The sequence below is a fragment of the Nannospalax galili genome, unplaced genomic scaffold (assembly GCF_000622305.1).
Source record: "Nannospalax galili isolate Female #2095 unplaced genomic scaffold, S.galili_v1.0 scaffold250, whole genome shotgun sequence".
NCBI classification, from domain to species: Eukaryota; Metazoa; Chordata; class Mammalia; order Rodentia; family Spalacidae; genus Nannospalax; species Nannospalax galili.
Window position 1 is genome coordinate 340253 of NW_008328329.1, and position 21695 is coordinate 361947.

The 21695-nt window shown below is 50.2% G+C and overlaps 1 protein-coding gene across 1 annotated transcript in view; it reads right to left on the bottom strand.

Moving 5' to 3' along the window:
* Positions 1 to 8906: 8906 nt before the first annotated feature.
* LOC103745349 (receptor-type tyrosine-protein phosphatase N2) overlaps positions 8907 to 21695 on the bottom strand; it is a 92953-nt gene continuing 80164 nt past the window's right edge. The window contains exon 6 of the mRNA XM_008823181.2: positions 8907 to 8984. The gene's annotated coding sequence lies outside the window, so the exon portion shown is untranslated. The remainder of the gene's footprint in view (positions 8985 to 21695) is intronic.

Here is a 21695-nt window from a genome sequence, read left to right on the forward strand (position 1 = left end):
CTCCTCTGGCTCCAGGATCGAAGAAATCTACCAGTGGAGATATCAGGCCCTGAGTGTCTCGGGTTGCCTGTGGTTTTGTTATGCCAAGTGTCATAAGTCGTGTTCCTTGTCCTTGGGGTGCTTCTAAATGTTTTTCCAGTTATTCAGTGTGGGGACTCCAAGTAATCAAAGGGTCACTAACCTTTAGGTGTGTATTATGTTGGTGCCCTGTAGAAAACACCAAAACAGAGCTCTGAGCAGTCATCAAAGGGGAGCTTTCTACAGAGTGATGTTGGGGTCAAGACTCTTGGAGACACATGCTGGGCTGTTCCAAACCACACCTACTGGGCTCTGTCAGCAAATATCCACATCCTGTACTCCAGGTGAGCCAATGATGCAGCAGGCACCAAGGTGGACACCTGAATCTGCACTGTAAAATGTGACAGAAAGCCCTGGTCACTGGGATTTGCGTATGTGACCGTGAGCTCTGCAGTGAAAGGTGCTGGTGGAAAGTGAAAATCCTGACAGATTGTCAATCATTTTTCTCTTAAGATCAGTGAGTCCCTCAGATGTTCCAGGGGGAGGGGGAGGTAGACTCATTTATAGAGTAGAACTGTAAATGAGGTGTGAGGAGACACTGCACATTCCTGCTGCCCTAGCATAGCAGTCTGTGTTTGCTGGGAGTGTGAGGTCACAGATGGAGGCAGTGCTTAGTGTGGGGTTAGGATGAAGTTCCAATTCCCACATAAATGGCAAATGCTTTCCAGTGGAGATGCCCTCCGGTGTGCCTCTTGGGGAAGGGGGAGACATTTTCAAATGCCCCATGTTTTTCTCTCCCATATCCCAGATCACATGGTTACAAGCAAATATTGAAGGCCTGCCATGGGTAAAATTCCAGGAAGCTGTGGGTGCATCGGTCCACTTTCCACCACTAAATAGCCAAGGCAGAATACTTGAAAAAGAACAGAGGTCTATTTTGGATCATAGTTCTAGTCCACATCTAGTGGTGGCCTTCTTGCTGACAGAACCCAAGGCAGCTCAGTTGTTGCTATTGCTAGACTAAGACGGTCCCTGGCCTCGTGTGCCTGGACTCCACAGGATGCATGGAGCCAGAGAGTGCCAAATCATCATGGAGAGAGCAGTGTTCTTCCCTGTAGGAACCTACTGCAGTATCAGTGGGGTTAGGAGAACTGAATATGTCTTGACTGGTGGAGGTGGGCTGATTGCATCATAAGCTAAAGTAGGGACCTCTGGTTCCCCTGGGATGGAACTTTTCCCCGAACTTTCTTCCACAGGCCAAGCCTGTTTGCAAAGGAGACACTAGCAGTCATATAAAGCGTGGGGTTGTTGAAGACTGCACAAAGACAATATCAGCCCACAGAGTTAACACACTGTCCACAGGCAGCTGGAGAGGGACAGTTCTAATCTGTGTTGCTGTGCTGGTTCGGATTAAAGGTGGATACATAGTCACTCCTCTTAGACCTAAAGACAGTTTGCACTCTATCAACACCTTGTCTCATTACACTTGCAAAGCAAGTCTTCAATGATGAGTCTTTAGCAAAAGCAATTACATGGCTTCTTCCCAGGGCATAAAGCAATACGAACAAGCAGCTCCATCTTCACAGCCCTCCACACCTCCCACTGATGCTCATGGCTGGTTTAGGCTGCCACTTGCTTTAAGAGGTCTTCTACATTTCTGGTTAATATAAGGTGGGTGTTGGTATCTAGCTGATGGATGACACCAGGATACTCACCCACCCACTGTTGGGGTCCTTTGATAGAGGGAAGAGTAGTACCTCTCTTGCAGGGGTTTCTAGTCTCCTGGTTTAAGAGTTTACGACAGATACACCATGCTGGGCTGTCCCTGGACTGCAGAATGGGAGCCCACTGAGGCGGCAGAATCCAGCTCATGATGGTGCCCTAACTGCATGGATAGGGGCCTTCCCCTTTACGCTGAAGAAATGAAAAGCAGAGACATGAAGTTCCAAGCCTCTGCAAGTGGCCTAAAGGCTCTGCCACGGCTGTTCCCACTCGGGACCACCCAGCGTGGTCCCTTCATGGGCATAGCCATAGAATCCTTGTGCCCACCCTTGCCCAGCTTTCTGCTGACCCCTCAGGGATACTCCTTCTTCTCCAGCTCTCAGGCCGACCCAGCTCCACAGAAATCCTGGTGGACAGTTCTAAGGGTTTCTTTGGCCTCCTCTCAGCCCCTTTTGTGACTTCCAGACCATCTCCTCACTCTGCCCTGAAGCAGCAGCGAGGAGACCAAGGAGGGCTGGGGATGGCAGGGCTGCTTTCTCCTCCGTCTGATCCCTGGGACACATCTAGTTGCCATGGAGACCAGTATCTGCAGAACTCCCAAAAGGAGGCTTTTGATAGACACTGCTTTCCTCTGCTGAGAGACAGCCTTCGAAGCCCGACTGAGAGAGCCCACAGGAGGGGGACTCAGGCTGGGGGGGAGGGGTGTTGCAGGAAGATGATCTGGCTGAACATCCTATAGAAAAGGGACCTGGGTTAAGGGGCGTCAGGAAGGGGATCCAGGGAAACTCCAAGCCTGGAGCAGGGAAGGTCTGCTGCTCTAGGCGTCACTGAACAGACAACCACATGGAGGCTGGACAGCTCTCCGGCAGGGCTCTGTTAACTAGTTTGCATCTGACATCTTCAGCACACCAGGGGCTGTGGGTACTTTCTGCCTATGGGTTAAACCTGTTCTGTCTTATATCACTCTTACATTTTCTGATGAAGACATGCTCTGGGGCTATGTGGATGTAGGGTTCCAGCCTCACTGTGTCACTCAGAAGGCCATTTTAAGAATAGCCCATCAGAGTATTGTATTCCTGTGTCAGAAGGAAACAGTGGGCCACTGTGCAGAGACAAGCCTTCAGAAAGGGGAGCTGGCCTCAGGTAGACGCCATCATGTGCCATCTGGTTATGGCTGCATTTTCCCCTAGACTACTTTCTGAGTATCTCATCTCAAGGGCCAAATACCCTCACGCTGGTCCCTTGCCCACCCCGGTTCTCAGTTCTGAACTTTCCCGTCATCTCGACCTCCCAAGCCAAAATCCTGCCCTCTGGCAGATGACAGTGTGCTAACCTGATCTGTGCTGCGCTAAGTCTGCTCACCCTCCTGAGGGCTAGTGTTCTGTATACACCATGTTCGTCTAGGCCTGTGAGATTCCCCCAGAGCTACAGCTCCGATGAAGGGAGATTGACAGACAACAGTGAACTGAGGGGTAGAAGCTGCAGAGTCATGATATCCAGAGTAGACAACACTATCTCCAGGGGCCAACTGCCTCCTGCCCAGCTCGAGGTGGCCCATGAATCCTGACCTTTAGCAGCCACAGAGTAGGCTCTGGAACTGCAGAGGGTCAGGTCAGTGGCTTGATGGAATGTGGGGGCGAAGCTCATGGGCTCTACTGAGGGGCACAGCTGAAGCTGTGGAGCGGAAGAGAGATTGTAGCCCATCATCCCTGTACTTTACCCTCTTCATCTAGTTGCCATGGGGACCGGCATCTGCAGAACTCCCCAAAGGAGGCTTCTGACAGACACTGTTTCCTTCCGCTCAGGGAGCCTGCTGAGCCCAACTGAGGAGGGCTGCAGAAAGGGGACTCGGGCTGCAGAAAGGGGACCCTGGTTGCAGACTCACACCTTGTGCATGGAGGGAGGGGTAACATGGAGGGGGATGGTGACATGGATGGGGACAGTGATGAAGATGGGGATGGGGATGTGGAGGGCGTCAGTAACATGGAGGAGGATTGTGATGGGGATGGTGATGTGGATGGGGATGGTGCTATGGATGAGGATAGTTATATGGATGGTAACAGTCACATGGAAGGGGACTGTGATGTGGGTGGTTAATCAAGACAGAGGCCATGAGAGGGCAGGGAACTGGTTCTACCTGCCTTCTACCTGCCTTCCTCCCTCGGGGCTTATCTTGAAGCCATGTTATGTGTATAAGCTGCTCTGTACCACTCCACCCTGTTTCTGGAGCAGGACACTCCCTACGTAGGTGTGAAGGCACCTTTGTCTCTATGTCAAGAGAATGAGAGAGAGTTCACATACCCTGTGTGCAAACAGAGAATGAGGACAACCAGTGAGGACACGGGCAGAGTCATCACACATCTATGAAGGTCAGGCTTAACACTACCCTGAGAGTCCCCGTGTGTGCAAGTCCCTAACTCTGCTGTGTCTGATGAGGTTCCCAACCACAGACACAGCTTCTCGGCTCCTGTAGCCAGACTGCCCTGGCCACTGAGGCCAGCCCAGCACCTTCCAGTTGGTCTCTAACCCAGCAGGGCCCTTGAGTCAGGAATGAAGGGGAGACACTGAGGTGGTTGGTGGGAAGACAGATGCTCAAAAAGAAGCTACGAAGCTGTGGGCACCAGATCCCAGTAACAACCATAAAAAAGCACCCACTCGACAGCACGTCTACACTCATCACGTCCTGCCAGTCTTCATACCACAATGCTATACTCTTCACAGGTGCATGACCCAGCGTGACAAGGAAGAAGTCAGCCAAAGCTGCAGAGCAGGGACAGCCAAGGGCTAGGGTTCCAAAGGCTGAGCTCCCCATGGCTGGTGCCTCAGCACCTGCCTGACCCAGAAACCAAGCCTGCCTGGAGGGATGCTGTGACTCCCCAAGTGCCATCTTCAGAGCTCTAGTCTATATATGTAACTGTGCTCTGTTAGTCAGCTTTCTGTTACTGTAACAAGATACCTGAGATAATCAACTTAAGAGAAGGAAAGGTCTGTTTGGGCTTACAGTTTCAGAAGTGTTAGTGTATTGTTGTTTGGTCTGTTGCTTTGGGCCTGTGGCAGCTCCATTTGTCATGACAAAGGAGGCTGCTCACTTCAGGCCAGTTAGAAATCAAAAAGAAGGGACTCAAGTCCTAATATCACACAAAGGTGAGTTCCCACTGACCCAATTCCCTTCTTCTAGGGCCACCTCCTAGACTTTCTGCTGCTAGGCAGTGCAGGCTGGTGACCCAGCCTCAGCACATGACTTTTGGGGTACAGTTAGCCATATCACACCAGGCACACTCCACAGCTCTTTCCAGACTGGTGGATCCTGGTAGCAACATGGGCAAAACCAAATGACTGCTCCTCTCTGGGTGTTCATCCCTATACACTTCCTGCCTCAGCAGGAAACCATCACCTACTTAAGTACCAAACAGGAAATGCATGTCAGCCTTGACCCTGCCCTTGCATCATGTGTCGTCATACACCAAGTCTGGTGATCTCCACTCTGAGGCCCCCTTCAACCAGTTCCCTGCCCTCTCATGGCCTCTGTCTTGATTAACCATCCACATCACAGTCCCCTTCCATGTGACTGTTACCATCCATATAACTATCCTCATCCATAGCACCATCCCCATCCACATCACCATCCCCATCACAATCCTCCTCCATGTTACTGACACCCTCCACATCCCCATCCCCATCCTCATCACTGTCCCCATCCATGTCACCATCCCCCTCCATGTTACCCCTCCCTCCATGTCACCATCCTCCTCCATGTTACCCCTCCCTCCATGTCACCATCTTCCTCCATGTTACCCCTCCCTCCATGTCACCATCCCCCTCCACGTTACCCCTCCCTCCATGTCACCATCCCCCTCCATGTTACTCCTCCCTCCATGTCACCATCCCCCTCCATGTTACCCCTCCCTCCATGTCACCATCCTCCTCCATGTTACCCCTCCCTCCATGTCACCATCTTCCTCCATGTTACCCCTCCCTCCATGTCACCATCCCCCTCCACGTTTCCATGTTATTGACCCCTCCCCATCCCCATCCCCATCCTCGTCACTGTCTCCATCCACGTCACCATCCCCCTCCATGTTACCCCTCCCTCCATGTCACCATCCCCTCCATGTTGACTCCCTCCACATCCCCATCCCCATCACTGTTCCCATCCCCATCATCATCCCCTCCATGTCATCATCCCCATCATCTCCCCATGTCATCATCCCTCCTACACACATCACTGTCCTCATTCCCATCACAGTCCTGCTCCAGGTGGCCATACCATCCTCCTTTTCCTCTTTATCGTCTACACATTGCCTCCAGCAGCTTTTGTGACCACTCACATCCTATATACCTCAAGCTGATGCCAAGAAGTGTTTACTTAAATGTAATTAAAAACACAAGTTAGACCATTAGACACTGCCTTTAAACCTTTCAGTGGAAAGGAACTGTCCCTTGAATTGTTTCTTCTTAGGACCACTGACTCACTAAGTCAGGACCCTGCTCTTGGCTTGACCAGAGCAGGTCGCTGAGGAACTGGGCAAAGGAGGCAAGCCAGAAAGCCGTCAGTGAGCACTAACGATGGTGGCCAGTTGGCCCTGCTACCTCACAATGTGTCAGGAGTCTCTCCTTGAAACCTGAGGTACAATGTTAAGACTAACACGTTGCCCACAAAACTTCTGTATTCCCTTACTTCCCAGCTGCACTTACTCGGCATTAATGCCATGTGGTGTTCAATGGGGACTAATGTGGTATTAGCTGTATGTCCATTCATTAAGTTTCATGTCATTTTGTGAACCATTAACAAAATTCATTCCCTGTAAGTTCAGTTGCTAGGGATAGCCTCCTTTCACGAATGAATGACACAGGGTAACATTGTATCTCACTCAGCCCCTCAGTGGCCTTTAAGGCAGCATAATTATAATCCCAGGAATTTCCCCAGAAGGCTCTGTTAAGTTCACAGCCATGCCACCAACAATCTTCACAGTTGCACCTGCCCCAGCAGGAACATTAGGCAGCTTGTGTTAACACTGATAAAGTGCTATGGGGCCTTCTAAAACTAAGGGCCACAGGGAACGCCTTCTGTGGCAACATTCTTCATCCCTGTCCACACTTGGAATTGGTCCTCAGTGAGATGTTCCTGCTCTCCAAGGAGCCAGGACTCTGCAGTTGAGACTGGGCACCCATTGTACCTGGGATCAAACTTGTTTTTTCTCATCCCTTCCCCATATGGCATCAAGTCCATTCATAGTAACATGGTGCTGTTCAAAACATGAAAAGAGCTCCTATCTGTATGTTACGCATTTATGTGCATCTTTGCACATACATGTTCAACAGGCCAGAATCTCACGCCTTGCACAGCTACAACTGTTCCACAGACGCACTGGCTGTCAGCAGAGCCGGCATCCTGAGAACTGTGGGTAGGAGACTCGGGTCTCTACTGTCTATGTAATTCTCCCTCAGTACAAAGTTAGTGTACAGCATGGGCACATTTGAAATGACCAGAAGTGATCATAGATAATCAACTTCATTTACCTAAAAAGCTATAAGGTAAGTGGAAAGCTGTTGTCTAAGTGTATCATCAAGACTTTTAAAGGAGACTGACATCCCATTTGGTCCATTCACAGCTCCCTCAAATTCTAGCCAATCCACTGCCACGTGAGTTACTTCCAGTCGGGAAAACCTGCCCACAATGCAGGAGCATCTCTGTATGAGACCCTGATGACAGGCTGGACCTCAAGTGTATTCAATGGTCACTCTTGTGGAGCGGATACCAGTGAGGGAAGGAAGTGTGAGCGAAGCCATCGAGCTGAATTCCCTTTGTCCAAGGTGCCACCTACAGAACGGCGTCTCCTGGTTCTCCTTTTCAGAACCCCACTGCTGGGCAGCAGTAACAACACAGTACTTGGTCGCACTGGGTCCCAGCTCCAAACATCTTACAATATTGCAATGAAACAAGGCTGGTCTGACTCTACAAAGCTTGGAACTCCAAACCTCTGGATTTGAAGCAAAACTTTGCAAAGAACCCCTTTTTAATTAAAACAAAATCTGTTAATCCTCAAATAAACTCAGAGCACTGCACCCTTTCCACCCCCAGGAATGTTTTCCAGTCTATGCATGGGTAGTGCTGGACAGGTTGGTATGGTGTAAAACAAAAAAACCCAAAAAACCATTAGTCCTCAAATCACCTTCCACAGACAAGAGCCTCTAAAGTTGCAGAAGTCGCGATGAGTAAGCCAAACAGCAGCAGTGGAAACACAGGGTGCGCCCCTGGTAGGCGGAGCACTTTCTATGCTGTGCCATCACAGGTAGAGACGTGGAGGCAGCTGGGTGCCAAGGGAGGGGGAGGGGAGGGGAGCAGAGCACATCAGCCTCTACAGCTGAAACAGCCACATCTAAAGTCACTTATGACTCACTGAGAAAAGCAGTTCATAGATCCGTGATGCACAGGGGTTGCTAAAAGGGAGCTTGTTTTGCCATGTCTGACGCCAGGCTTCACCCTGGCCTCCTAGAAAGCCTTAACGTTCAAACAGCCATCAGAGTCGCCCCAAATACCAGAGCTATTATTTTGTCTGTGTCTTTTCTTATTAGCAAGATTCTAGCACACTCTCCAGGAGGACGCAATCAGGTGGAAGGGGGAAGGTGCACTACCTTCCCCCCACCCTTTTTTTATCAAAGCCACTAGCTGATCACCTTTGTGTTTTTCAGTGACATCACTGATAGCATCCCCATGACCACTCCTGGCTCCTCAGGGCCGAAGTCTCAGAGACGCCCAGAACCTGTATAGAAGTCACTATGTTCTCTTACACCTCCAGACCCTGGGCTGGGTCCCTGGGGTCAGCAGCCAAGCTGCCTGTGTTCCCAGAGGGCACAGCACAGGACGCTTCAAGTCCCTTGCACTGTGCTGTTCACAGTGAGTGCTGCAGACATCAACCCTTACTGTGCAAAGCTGCCTTTTCTTCACAGCCCAGACACAGCACCAAGGTCCCTACCTCTTGGCAGAAGCCAGGTCCACACATCAGAGAACCCAAACAGAAAGCCCAGCAGGGCTGACTCTGTTCACATTGCCTTGGACTTGGCCAGCAGAGATGCACAGTTTTGGACCACTGTGCACAGTGTCTCTTACCTTGACCGTGTATGTACATGTATGTTCACACATATGCAAGGAGACAGACTTACCTATACCCTTTGTGATGTTTGCAGCTGTCATGTTTTGGACGTTGGCACTCACTTTGAAGGTCACTGCTGGTCCTAGAACTCTGGAAGAGACCAAGTAAGAACAAAGTCATTCCTGTGTTACCACAGGAAGCCGCCTGTCTGTGACTTCCCAAACACTGACAGGTGAAGCACACCCAGGCCACACTTTGCTGCTCCTGGTATATTTTTCTTGGATTCTGGTGCTCTGTTTTTATTTCTAGTAATTCTATTGCTGGCTTTGCTTTTCTTAAATACACACATTGCAAAGCAACTCCATATCCAACAATATCAGCCAGATGTTTCTGCAAGCGCAAACAAGAAATTGTTATGGAAACAGACATTGGTCTTGGGCTCCCACAGAGCATTGAGAGTCAAGAGCAGAGGGGGAAAAGTGTTTCCAAATTTCTTTCTGCAGGAGCCACTTGAACCCCCCCAAGTCATTAAGAAGTACTTAACACAAAAGCTACTGTCTGGGGGTTGCCACGAAGGGATTGTCAAAATATCGTGTAAATGCCAAGTTAAACGCGATTTTGAAGAAATACATCACTTTTAACAGTTAAGATCCCACAGATCCCTTGTGCTGTAGGAGTCAGATACGGTGCACAGTGAGTCCAGAGGAGTCAGGGATACAGAGTCTGCTCTTAAAGGCAGGTGTGCTCCATCTCCACAGTGACCCTAAGCTTCACCATGGAACAGACACAATACGTACCTTTTAAGACACAAATTCCTAACAGACCATCGATGGGAGACTGAAACTACCATATACCCACAAGCCAAACTACCACATAGCCACAACCTCCACCTTTTCTCCCTCCCTCTCAGCACCATCAACCCTCATCCAGGGTTGCATGAACTAAGATGCTGAGTCTAGGCCTTCCTTTAAACCTCACACATGATTATGGCCTCTGATATCATCCCTGCTCACAACACCTAGGTTTCAACTTCTGGTCCTCCTCCTGGGATTTTAGACTCACTCTCTTTCAGTCAGCTCAGGGCTCAAGTGTGCTGAAGGTAAAAGCTGTCTTACTATGACAAGGTAGATAACCACCATTCTAGCAAGCCAGCATCACTTTAGGCTCAACACGATCTATTTTGATCAGGTGGCTAGTCTGAGGTGCAGACCAGGTGCTACACTATGGGCCCTTTCACCAGAAACATCCAGAGCATCTCCAATTTCTGCCCAAAGCCCTGGAAATGCCAGCATAGCATTTCCACACTGTGATCCTACTTCAAGCCTGCCCCACTGCATAGGAGCTGAGAAGTTCCCATGTCCAGCTCTCCAGAGTGGTACTGATGAGGGAGAGTAGCTGCCACCAACTTGCTCAGGCCTAGATCCCAACTGTCTCCAGCTGTGCCTTTCTGCTGATACTCAGTGTGTGCTCTTGGATGGAATCTGGGCAGCATCCCTTCTGGCCCCCAAAGCTGGAGCTTTCATTCAAGTCAGCACTCCTGCAGGGACACATTCTCTCCTCACTGTGTCATGTTCCACCACCTCCCAAAGACCAGTTCTGATCACATCTACCCAATATCCACAACAGTGAGTTCTTCCTCCCTCCGACACCTTGCAGCAAGGACCACAAGCATCTGATATCTAGTGCTTTAATGGAGCAAGAATGATTACAGAGGATTCCTAGCTTCCTGGTAGGTGATCAGATCTGTGAGGCACTGGGGTGTGCCTGATGGGCTTCACTCACATGATGGATGACTGACTCACCTGTGATGGAGTCCAGACACTTGAGCCCAGCAGTTTTGTGATGTTGAGAAAGTCCTTATGTGAATGAGAAACGTTCACCCACCGAAACACTGGCAGAACTCAGCACAGGACTCTGGGGTATTAGATCATTTCTACCAAATATTGAATCTAAACACATCTATGCTGCTCCTTGGCAGGCGGGGTTAGGATGTTCTGCACCAAAGTCTTTCCCTCAGGAGCTATGAATGTTCTCTGAAGACCATGAATACTTTCCTGGTTTTTTTTTTTTTTTTTTTGAGTTCAAAGACATGGCCGCCACATAATGGGTGATACATTTATCTGCTGGTCTGACAGAGAAATAGGGGCAGGCAGCATGGAAGCCTCTATCCTACAGCCCAGATTCTCTTTGCTGTAAAGGAGCACAGGGCTGTGAGGCTGCAGGGAACGACTGGCATCACCCATACCCACTCACACTGTCTCTGACACACAGAGACCATCAAGGAACAGGTAATGATCACACCCACTAGAAGAGCCAAAGAAGGCCACAAAGGGGAACCTGAGTGTTCACGCTGCTTGAGACCCACTGTCACTGACAATAGTGTGGTTCTCCCAGTGTGTCACTGTGTGGAGGTACTGCTGAACTTTTCAAGCTTACTTCAGTTTACCCAGCTGCAAAACAGTGCAAAACCTGCTTGGACTTGCTCTGGTCTAGGAGGCTCTCCAGTTTTCCAACCACAGATTGCACACAGTCCTGCCTGTGCCCCACCATCACCCTGCTGACCCCATCACAGAGCTTTTCCAGGCCTGCCAACCCCAGTCCCCAGGACAGAGGAAACTAGAAGTTCCTCACGTGGATCCTCTGGAACCAGGGTCTCCAAAAACACTCACCAACCACAGAGGATTTGGGGATGGTGAGGCTCTGGCTCCAGCCAGATATGCCTAGTTCCAGATGAGAGAGCATGGAAGGAGGTCTGTAGGAACACAAGAGGACCCAGTTGACCACAGTGACAGCTCCAGGCACAGGCACCACACCAGCAATCACTGTGAGACACTGGGGTCCTCACAGCAGGGGCCAGATGGGACTTGCCCTGCTTTCTCCCAACAAGGGAATTGGATGCCTGTCTACAATGTTGCAATAGGTGCAGGAGCTTCTGATGACAGTTGCAAACAGCTGAGGGAGACAGAGTCTCCGCAGAGCCCAAGATAACCAGGTAGACCTAGGCTTCTCCCCCAAACCACAGCTCCTCCACCTAGACCTGGGCAGGAGGGAAACAGCACCCTGCCTAGGAGGAGACTCCAGGCCATGCTTGTATTTAATACAGCACCAAGAAAAGAGATATGAGCACCAAGACCTGAGTCTCCACTGAATGGTTTGTGGGTGCTCTAGGGCCTCTTGCCTCACTTTCACTGGGTTTTTCCAGTCAGTGAAGGCAAACGGGCTGCAGGAGAATTCCAGTGCAAACACTTGTCTCCTTTAATGATCTGAGGATACAGTACTGGGAATACCCTGGTGAATTAGCTCAGCCGGCTGTCAGTTCTGCTGTTGTGGTTTTATTTTATTCCCCCAACGCTTCCTCCCTCCACAGAGGAACCATCACTCTCCTCTGCTCTTGAGCATCTGCAATGTGTTACAAGCTGCCAGCTCTTCTGATGCCCTGCTCACGAGATCTGAGGTGATTTCTGGACTGTGTGGATGGGAATCCAGGCTGGTGACTGTGGGAAAGCTCCACTCACTCTGTCCTAGCAGCAAACACACTCCACACCCTCCACTGCCAAGATGACCCTCAGGGTACACAACAGGGAAGGTTCACACAGAAAGAGAGGTTCTGGTCAATGGGGTAGGCAGGAGGCTAGCCAGCCTTAAGTGTGCAGTTCCAGCTGGCTCTGGTGCTGATCTCAACAGTGAGTGACTCTCTGGCAGGAGGCTCCACTTTCAAGGTTGCCTGCCCTAAATCCCAGCACAGCTACCACTCCCAGAGCTGTTGGGAGATGGCACCAGAGTGCACAGGGGTCAACTCCTCAGAATTCCAGTCAATGACCTTTAGCAGCCTGGACCACTTCCTGAGTTCCCCTCTGCAGAACATTCCCAGATACACTAATAAAGGCCTGGCACCCATCAGCATGATGCTTACCTGTCTGAGAATGGCTCCCAGAGCCTCCAGGGATCCTTCCTATCTGGGAGACCAGCCTCAGAGGCAGCCTCCTCTCCTACTGAATGAGATGCACAGTCTGCATCCCACTCATCTCTCAAATGCACTCTTGGCTCTGTCTGTCCAACAGGGCTTTTTATGAGGGAAGGCATGTACTGGCCTCATTTGCTGGGGACCCTGGAGGCAGGTGGCATCCATGGTCTCCAAATTCTGTCTACTCACCTCTGGGGTGGCCCCCCTCCTTACCATGTTTGAGGATAGCCATGTAATGGGGTTATTTGAGGCTTAGACTCAAAGCTGCATCTGCCCTGAAATCCTAGACCTCAACTTTTATGGGTTTCTGTATCACAAGGGTCTCCAGGACTAGATACTAGGGTTCCCTAATATCCCCAGTGCACCTGTGCAGAGCATTCAGTAGTGAGAGCTAATACCACTGAAAATGAGCCTTGAGATGCCCGAGAGGTCCCTAGGTGAAGGCTAGGGCTTGGTCAGACAGAGGTGTCACTTGAATTCTTGACATTGACATTGGGGGTTTAGGAGCAGGGTCCCCCAGATATCACCTGTGTATAATTCTTACTTATCAAAAGATGCACTGGCCTTGCACGGGGGAGAGAGGGAAGCAGCCAAGGACAAGGGCTGCCACATCACATACCCTGTACCCAGTCCCATGATGTCCCACCACCTGTTGGTTAGTTACAGACAATGGTTGCCAGGTCACCAGGGGAAACTTCCTCCCCAGGACTCACAGTGGACCCAGGGATCTCCTCATCCCTTTGCCAACTATGTGTGGAAGTACCAACTCACTCAGAATGGGGCCTTCCTAGTAGAGTGGGTGTGACTGGGTCTCATGGGAATCTTGGAGCTCTTCAAATGACTGGGGGATGAGGGTCTTCAGGAGAGAAAAAGCCAGACACAAAAATGCCCAGTGAGCAACGGTCATAGGCTTAGGCTCTGTGGAACCTGGGAAGGAGTCACTCTGGTGACAGTGACAGAACACCTTGAGCCTGCCCTTCTCATGGACATGCACCAAAGCCTCCTGGGTGAGCCATCCGCCCAAAGTCACCCATCCTGGCCCACACTGCCAGAGCGCTGATCAGAAGCAAGCCAAGCTGTTCAGCCTTCTCTAGTGAGTAACCAGGCACGGAGGTTTTGCACTCACATAGCACAGACTCCTGCTGCACCCCCTGCACAATAAGCTCAGGCGCTCCACTTTTGGGACCCGGCCCTGAGCTACAAGTCAGCTGATTCAACAAATGCACAGGACAACAGAGACCTCAGGCCGACTCAGCAGGTTACAACCATGATACCCATGGACTCTTCCTCCTCACTGAGTTCTGGCTCTAGCACAGTTTCTCTTTTTTTGGTCATTGTTGATCCCCCAAGGAACCCTATAGTTCCCTAGATAGCTTGTCTTTGTGATACTTCAGGACTGTGTATCTTCTGTGCATGCATTTGCAAGTTAGCTCTCTACAAATTGAGCAATATCTAAGATTCTGCCCTAAGAATTTAAATTTCCTTTCCATGTGGTTGATGTCAACCTTAGAGAAGACTAGGGCCTCCCCTGGGATCTCTGTGACTCCCAGGAGCATCACAGGGTGGGGTGCTGTCATTTGGAACCACACACAGGAATTCTTAGTGGCTTTCTGTCTCAGCTGCTGGCAAACTGACATGTTTTGAGACCTGGAAAGAAATGCCTAGCAGTGTAAGAATGCATGAATGTTATGGGAGTAACCACCCACATTTTTATTGGATTCAAGGTCCCCTCCACAGTCTGGAACTCAGTCTGGAACTACAAACGTGGCCAAGAACTGGTGATTGGGGAACTCAGGACCTAGGGGAAAACTGACTACTATTATTTTGATAAATGGACATAGTGTCAAACTACCTTCTAAATATGTATCTCTATACCCATAAATCTGCGCAAGTCTCAGTCCTCATTATATAAACTGCTTTTTGAAGTTGACAGTGTAAATACAGAGACAATGAGCTAGCGTGCAGAGGATGATAACTGTGGAGTGCTCGGTCATAGATGAGACATCTGTATCATACCCCCTCCCCATATGGCTCAGGGAACACTGCAGAACAGGGGAGGAAAGAGTTGGAGGCTACCAAAGTCTGCTGCACAACAATGTCTTCTAGATAGGACAGGGACATTGCACTCATGAACTCACAGGCCACGGCTATGGCTGCCTGCACAAGACTGCACAGGATCAAATATCCAGCATAGATTGGGGAAGAGTGTGTGAAGTCCTACTCCTAGCTGAGAACTGTGGCAGTTAAGGCTGCTGGGGCAGGGAGTCAGCCAGTTCTTTTCAGGGATGTGGCCCCTGTTATAGATTGCTCATGCTCCAGTGGAGAGCCCCATATCTATACACATAAGGACAACACTGACTGAACTCAGTTTATTATCAAAAGGGGGCATGAAGCTGGAAGGGGGATGTGATAGGAGTATTCTGGGAGGAGATGAGGGGGGTGAGGGTTGGTATGATCAAAATACATTGTATACATGTATGAAATTCTCAAAGAATGAATTATTTAAACTACATGGATTATGCTGAGCCCTGATTCCTTATGGAAACTGGTTTTCTCTCCAGATGCACCCAGTGTCCCTTCCTGGGCACCACCTCCCCCACATGCTACCACAACTCCTGGCTAAGATGCTAAGCATTCCTTGTAACCCTAAGAGAAGACCTGCGGACTTATGCCTGGATCCCTACACTCTACCTTTGCCACCACTGACTTGACTTAGAGTCCTTCTTTTATAATAAGAACAGCTGTGTGGAAACTGAGTGCCAGGTCTTCACTTGTGGTGGTCTTGGGAGCTCAGATCCAGTGAGGCCAAGCTTGCCTCTCCATACCTGAGGAGCTCAGTCATCAGCTATGCCAGGCTTCCTGTCTTGAGCGCTATGGCAGATCCTGGTTGTACCTCGGCACATATTCAAGGATGTCCCTGGGACGGAGTGCTGACATTCTGCCCTGTCAATGTATCTCAGAGACCTTGATGTTAATCTCACAAGTCACTTTACTTCTAAAACACATCCACTGTGTGGCAGTCAGCTCCTCCCATGTCTGGGTCCTCTGCCTCTGGAGATGAGTAAGGACTCCTGGGGACCACCTCAGCAATTCCTTCCACTTTTTACAAATGCTACTGCCTCAAGAAGGAGGCTTCTGAGCAGATGCACCCTCAACAGGTGTGACCACCCACAGGCACCTTGGAGACACCAGAGTTGACTAGCTCCATCTGCCAATGTTGGGCAAGCAGCAGCACAGTTCTCCCACCGGGAACACTTGCTCTGGGATCCATGACGGAGGTCTGGTTACCACTGCATAGGCAGCAGGAGAGGCTTGAGGGCCAAGCAGCCCACATCCTTCTCAGCACCATGCAGTCTTGTCTGTCTATCACAATGTTTAGACTTCTGGTTCATCATGAAAGTGGGGAAATGTAGGAGAGGAAGAGCCAGGCCTAAGCACGGGCTGCAGTAGAGAACACAGCTTCCACTCTGAGAGTGCAGCCCCCGCTTCCACAAAATAGCCAACCTACAATCTGCCCAGATGAGGGGATCTATCAGGAAGCGACACTCCAACTTATGGGACACTGGGGCAGGGGGAGAGGTATATAAGGCTTGCACTTCCCAGCAATAAACGAGTCTGCAGCACCTCGCCTTGTGCCTGCTCTCACCGAACTCCCGGTGTCTGTGTGTTGACTCCGCACCTCTCACCCCGACCTCGGCCAAAACCCTCATTCCCTGAAGTCCCTCGTGGGCTGGACCCACAAGAAAACCTGCAACAGCTGGCACCCAAACAAGGTTCCAGGCCCCCTGGTGTTGGCGACACCTCCAACTTCGGTCCTGGGCCCCCAGCGCTGGTGACGCCCCCAGTTCGTTTGGTGAGTAGGCCTCAGGTTTTGTCTGTCTGTTCAGCTGCTCGAGGGTGAGTGAGTGGCCCCCTCCTCTGTCCCCTCTACCCTGTTTGTCATATTTGTTGTTAAATCAGGAAGGCACACTCCGCTGCGTGGTCCCGAAGCCCATGTCAGCACCTTTCCCCTCTCGGCTAGTCCTGGTGAGTTCACATAAGGGCTGATCCACCCCGAACTCAGAGCCCAGGCTTTGGGTCATCCTGTTGTCTGTCCCGGAGACAGCGTGTGGGCATACGGCTGAAGGGGTCACGGCCTTCAGAAGTCCCTCACTAAGCACAAGACATTTGGATCCGATACACCTCTTCATGTTGGGGTGGTTTACGTTCGAGTGGCTCACGGTCCTTGTTTGCTTCATTTGTGCTCTCTTGGTAGTCACCCTTGCCTTTTACTTTTATGGTGAGTTTCCCTTCATGGGACCTTCCCATGATGGGCAACCTACCACCACAGTGCAAGGAGCCACAAACAGGAGCGCTCAAATCGCTCCTTAGAACTCGGGGACTGAAAGTTAAACCAAAAGATATTGAAAATTTCTGGGATGAAGCCACTAACTTGGCCCCTTGGGTCTCTCCTGAGACTATGTGGGATCCTGACCTATGGATGTGGGTCCTTTTCTTGGCACGAAAAAGGAAAGTAGGGTCAGGAGTCGCTTCCCCTGCACCATTTGTCCCGGTCCTTTCAGCCATCATTGCCAGCCTTAAATCTTCCTCTTGAAGAAGTCATCTCAGCCCACAATAAGCATTGTCAGGATCAGGCCAGTGTAGACCCTGCCATTACTTCAATCCCCACTGACCTTGATATGGGAACAAGCCCTGAAGTCGATCCAGACGAGGAAGGGGCCCCCTTGCCTCTACCTCAAACCCCGCTTTCAAAGCCACAACAATCGGAGACACCACCACCCCAGTACCCCTGGAAGGAACTACGTTCCGCCTGCTCTGACACACCTCCCGCTCATTATACCTCCCCCATGGCCTGCCCACCCCTTGCTGGCCATTGTCCACCTTTCCGGTTAATGTCGGCCCAAACGCTGCGCAACAGCCATGGGTGCCCACCTGTCTCATGGACCTTGAACTCATCCACAAAGCCACCAACGAATCAGATCCCAACTCCCCATATTTTGAGCAAGTCCTCCGCCAATGGGCCATGCAGTTACAGACCCATTACGATTGGTATAACTTATTAAAGGTGGTATTAGAGCCCTAAGTCTTCCCAAGCTGGCGTTTGGCTTACGATGATCAGGCTGAAAATCAGGCACGTCTCAACCTTCAATATGGCCTTAATATTACTATGGATATGCTCACAGGACGTGGACAATATATTGACCCAATTTCCCAGTCCACTATTGGCCTTCATGCTTACTACCAACAAGTTAGTGACCTGGCCTTCAAGGCCCTTAAACATTGCTCCCCCCGTGACCCACAGGCATTCTTCCGCAATTTGATTCAGCAGCCAGTGGAGTCCTTCACGGACTTCCTCACCCATGTAACTGGGGCAGTGGAATGGAGGGTGGAGTCTGGACCCACGCGCGATATGCTTATCAAACAACTGGCATGGAAGGGCCTAAATACCCCTACCTGCAATGCTATAGTGCCTGTCCGCAATGATGATATTCATAAATGAGTACTTGTCAGTAGGGACCTAGACCCCAGGACAGGGCCCAGTGAGGCCGTGACTGCTCCTTAGAGGTGTTCTTATTACAAGGAAGGCCCACCCCCTCCGATTCAAAAGATGGCTGCTGGAAGTGCGGGAGGACAGGACACCTCCGCAGGGACTTCCCAAACAATGGAGCTCATCCCAAGACCCGCTGCACCAAATGCAAAAAGGGATTTCATTGGGCAAAAGACTGTAAGTCACGGCCCTAATTGGACTCCTTTAAACGCCACCTGGGGCACCTCTCAGCCCCACAAGTTAGAGGGGGAACAAAACAGACTTTATGGACCCTTCCAATTCTTAATCATTCCCCCTTAATGACCTTATTTCTGGATGGGATCGCTGTGAAGGGCCTAGTGGACACACGGGAGCCGATGTTATCATCATCACCGAGAGCGAGTCTCTTTGGTTCCCCCACTGGAAATATCGGCCTGGCCCACCCATTAAGGGAGTGGGGGGGCAGCCAGGACACAAATCTGGTCGTCCACCCAGTACACTGGAAGGACTTAGGTGGGAGTGAGGGCACATTCACTCCCATAGTGGCCAATGTCCCCCACAACTTGTGGGGTCAAGATGTCCTAGAGGACATGGGTGTGGTCCTTACCACAGACAATCAGTCCTTTTATGATGATGTCATAGCCCATGATAAACTTGGCCTCTCTGGGAGAAATCAGAGCCCTGACCAGCACCCTCAATTCTAAGGGCCACTGCCCTCTCTGGGACATCCTCTAAGGAGTCTCCCACACCGATCGCTCTTACTGGCTCTCAACAGATGTGATCTAGGTGGAGCAGTGGCCTATTATAGAACCTAAGTTATCTAGCCACAAAAATTTGGTCCAGGACAGCTGGACCTCGGACATTTAGAACCATCCACTAGTAAATATAATACCCCAGTATTCATTATTTAAAAGAAAAATGGCCGTTTTAGATTGCTTCAGGACTTACACACCATTAATGACCAAATGGAAAAGATGGGCTCGACACAGGCCGGCTTGCCCCACCCTGGTGCTATCCCTCCTTGTTATTATATCATAACACTTGATATTAACGATGGCTTCTTCTCAATCCCGCTGGACCCCCAAGATCATGATCACTTTGCCTTTACAGTTTGGGAACCGAACTTCCACAAGACGGCCCTCAGATATCAATGGAAAGTCCTTCCCCAGGGAATGAAGAACAGTCCTACAATCTGTCAGCTTTTTGTCTCACGAGCCACTTCAACCATCTCTCATAGTGTACAATTTATTCACTATATGGATGACATTCTGTTGTCCCACCCTAACCCACAATTTCTCCACAAGGTAACCAGAGACTTACTCTCCCGCCTATCGTCCCTTGGCTTGTCTGTCGCCTTAGATAAGTTACACGAGGTGCCTCCTTATGCTTTTTTGGGGCACACCATTTCGGCCAGCGTATGCCCTATGGCCCCTGCCTTTAATTCAAAGCTGGTCTATACACTAGCCAATTTTCAACAACTCTGTGGCACCAGAAACTGGCTTAAACCATTCTTGCCCATTCACTTGGAGGAATTGATGGCCTGTTTTCTCTCTTGGAGGCCCCACCTGCCCTTCAGCAAAGATTAACTTAACTCCCCCAGCCATTGCCTTATTGCAAAAGATCACTGGGTTACTCTCGTCAACAACCCTCACAGGTACGAGCCCTGACAATCCCTACAGGCTTTAGTGCTATTGACTTCTTCTGGCTTCCTTGGTGCCCTTTGGCAGACTGGGCCACTTATCTGGGTCCATCTCTCATACTTGGAGCTCCAGCAGATTTCCTCCAAGTTTGATCTGGCCTTTAACTTGGCAGTCAAACTGCACACTCAAGCTTGAAGAACCTTCAGTAGAGAACCCAACACTATCATACTCCTCCTTCCCCTCCATAGCCTACAGGCACTCTGGGCCGATTCCATAAGTTTTCAGACCATGATGTCAGGCTTCCCTGGCACCACTGACAATCACCTGCCCCAAAACAAAAGAATTCAGGCCATTCTCACATTGCTGCTTGAAGTTAAGCCCCACAGCACTCTTTCTTCTTCCCCAATTCCTCAAGCGACCACTGCCTTTTCGGACGCTAATAAGAACTTCGGGGTCCTGATACATCATCCTGAAAAAAAGGACATCACCCACATCATCCCTAATCCTGGCTCTGTCCAGTTGGGAGAACTTCTTGCTATACTTAAAGCTTTAGCAGAGTGCCAGGATGAACCCCTAAATCTCTTTTCTGATAGCACCTATGCTGTTCAGGTCGCTAAAGTCCTCACCTTTTCTCATGTTAAAAACTCCTCCACCCCACTTCATCTCACTATGGTCAAGCTACAGGAATGCCTAGAAAATAGAAATTACCCACGGTACATCTCACATATCTGCTCACATACCACACTTCCTAGAATCCTAGCTCAGGGGAATGCCACCACAGACGCCTGATCATGACAGTCCAGTCTAGCCCATTAGAACAAGCAAGAGCTTTACATCAACAATTCCACCTTTCCCCTCAGACTATTCATAAACTCCTCCCAGAAATCCCCGTGTCCCAATGCAAGCACCTTGTCCACTCATGTGCTACCTGTGCCCTGCTTATGCCTCTCAGGCCCCTTAACAGGGCCCATGGTTTGCTACCCAATGCCATTTGGCAAATGGACGTGACTCACTATCCCCCTTTTGGGAAATTGAGATTCGCTCATGTTATACTTGACACATGCTCTTCCCTTACTTCCCTACTTACACTTTAGCGCTCTCAGGGAAAAAGACTAAACATGCCATTAAAGCTATAAAGTCCCCCATGTTAATCACGGGCGTACCCTGGGTGCTTAACACTGATAACGGGCCCACTTATTCCTCTCAAGAATTCAATAAATTTGTTTCCTCCTGGGGAATCAAACATATCTTTGGTATTCCCTATAACCCACAAGGACAAGTCATTGTCAAAAGGACCAACAGGACATTTAAGTCCCTCCTGGCTGAGGCCAAATGTGATCTTCATTTGGCTCTTACTGAGGCTTTGTTCCACCTTAATTTCTTCATGTTTGACGACCGATAGGGGTCTCAGTCCAGCATACAAACATTGGTCCTCTTTGCCTCGAGCTACGCCTCTGCCACTAGTCAGGTGGAGGGATCCGATTTCATCCCTGTAGCAGAAACAAGCCCCCATCCTGACACGAGGACGAGGATACACTTGTATATTTCCACAGGACGCCGACTGCGAGTTTGATAAGCCATGACATCCTTTTCCAGCTTCGTTGTCTTTGGCTGTGCTTCTTCCCAGGCTTCAGATCTCTGGGCCCTGGTCCCCTTACCACCTCTGATCCTCCCTGTAGATGAACAGTCACCCACTTTCCCAGTTCTCTTTACTACTAATGAATCCCTTG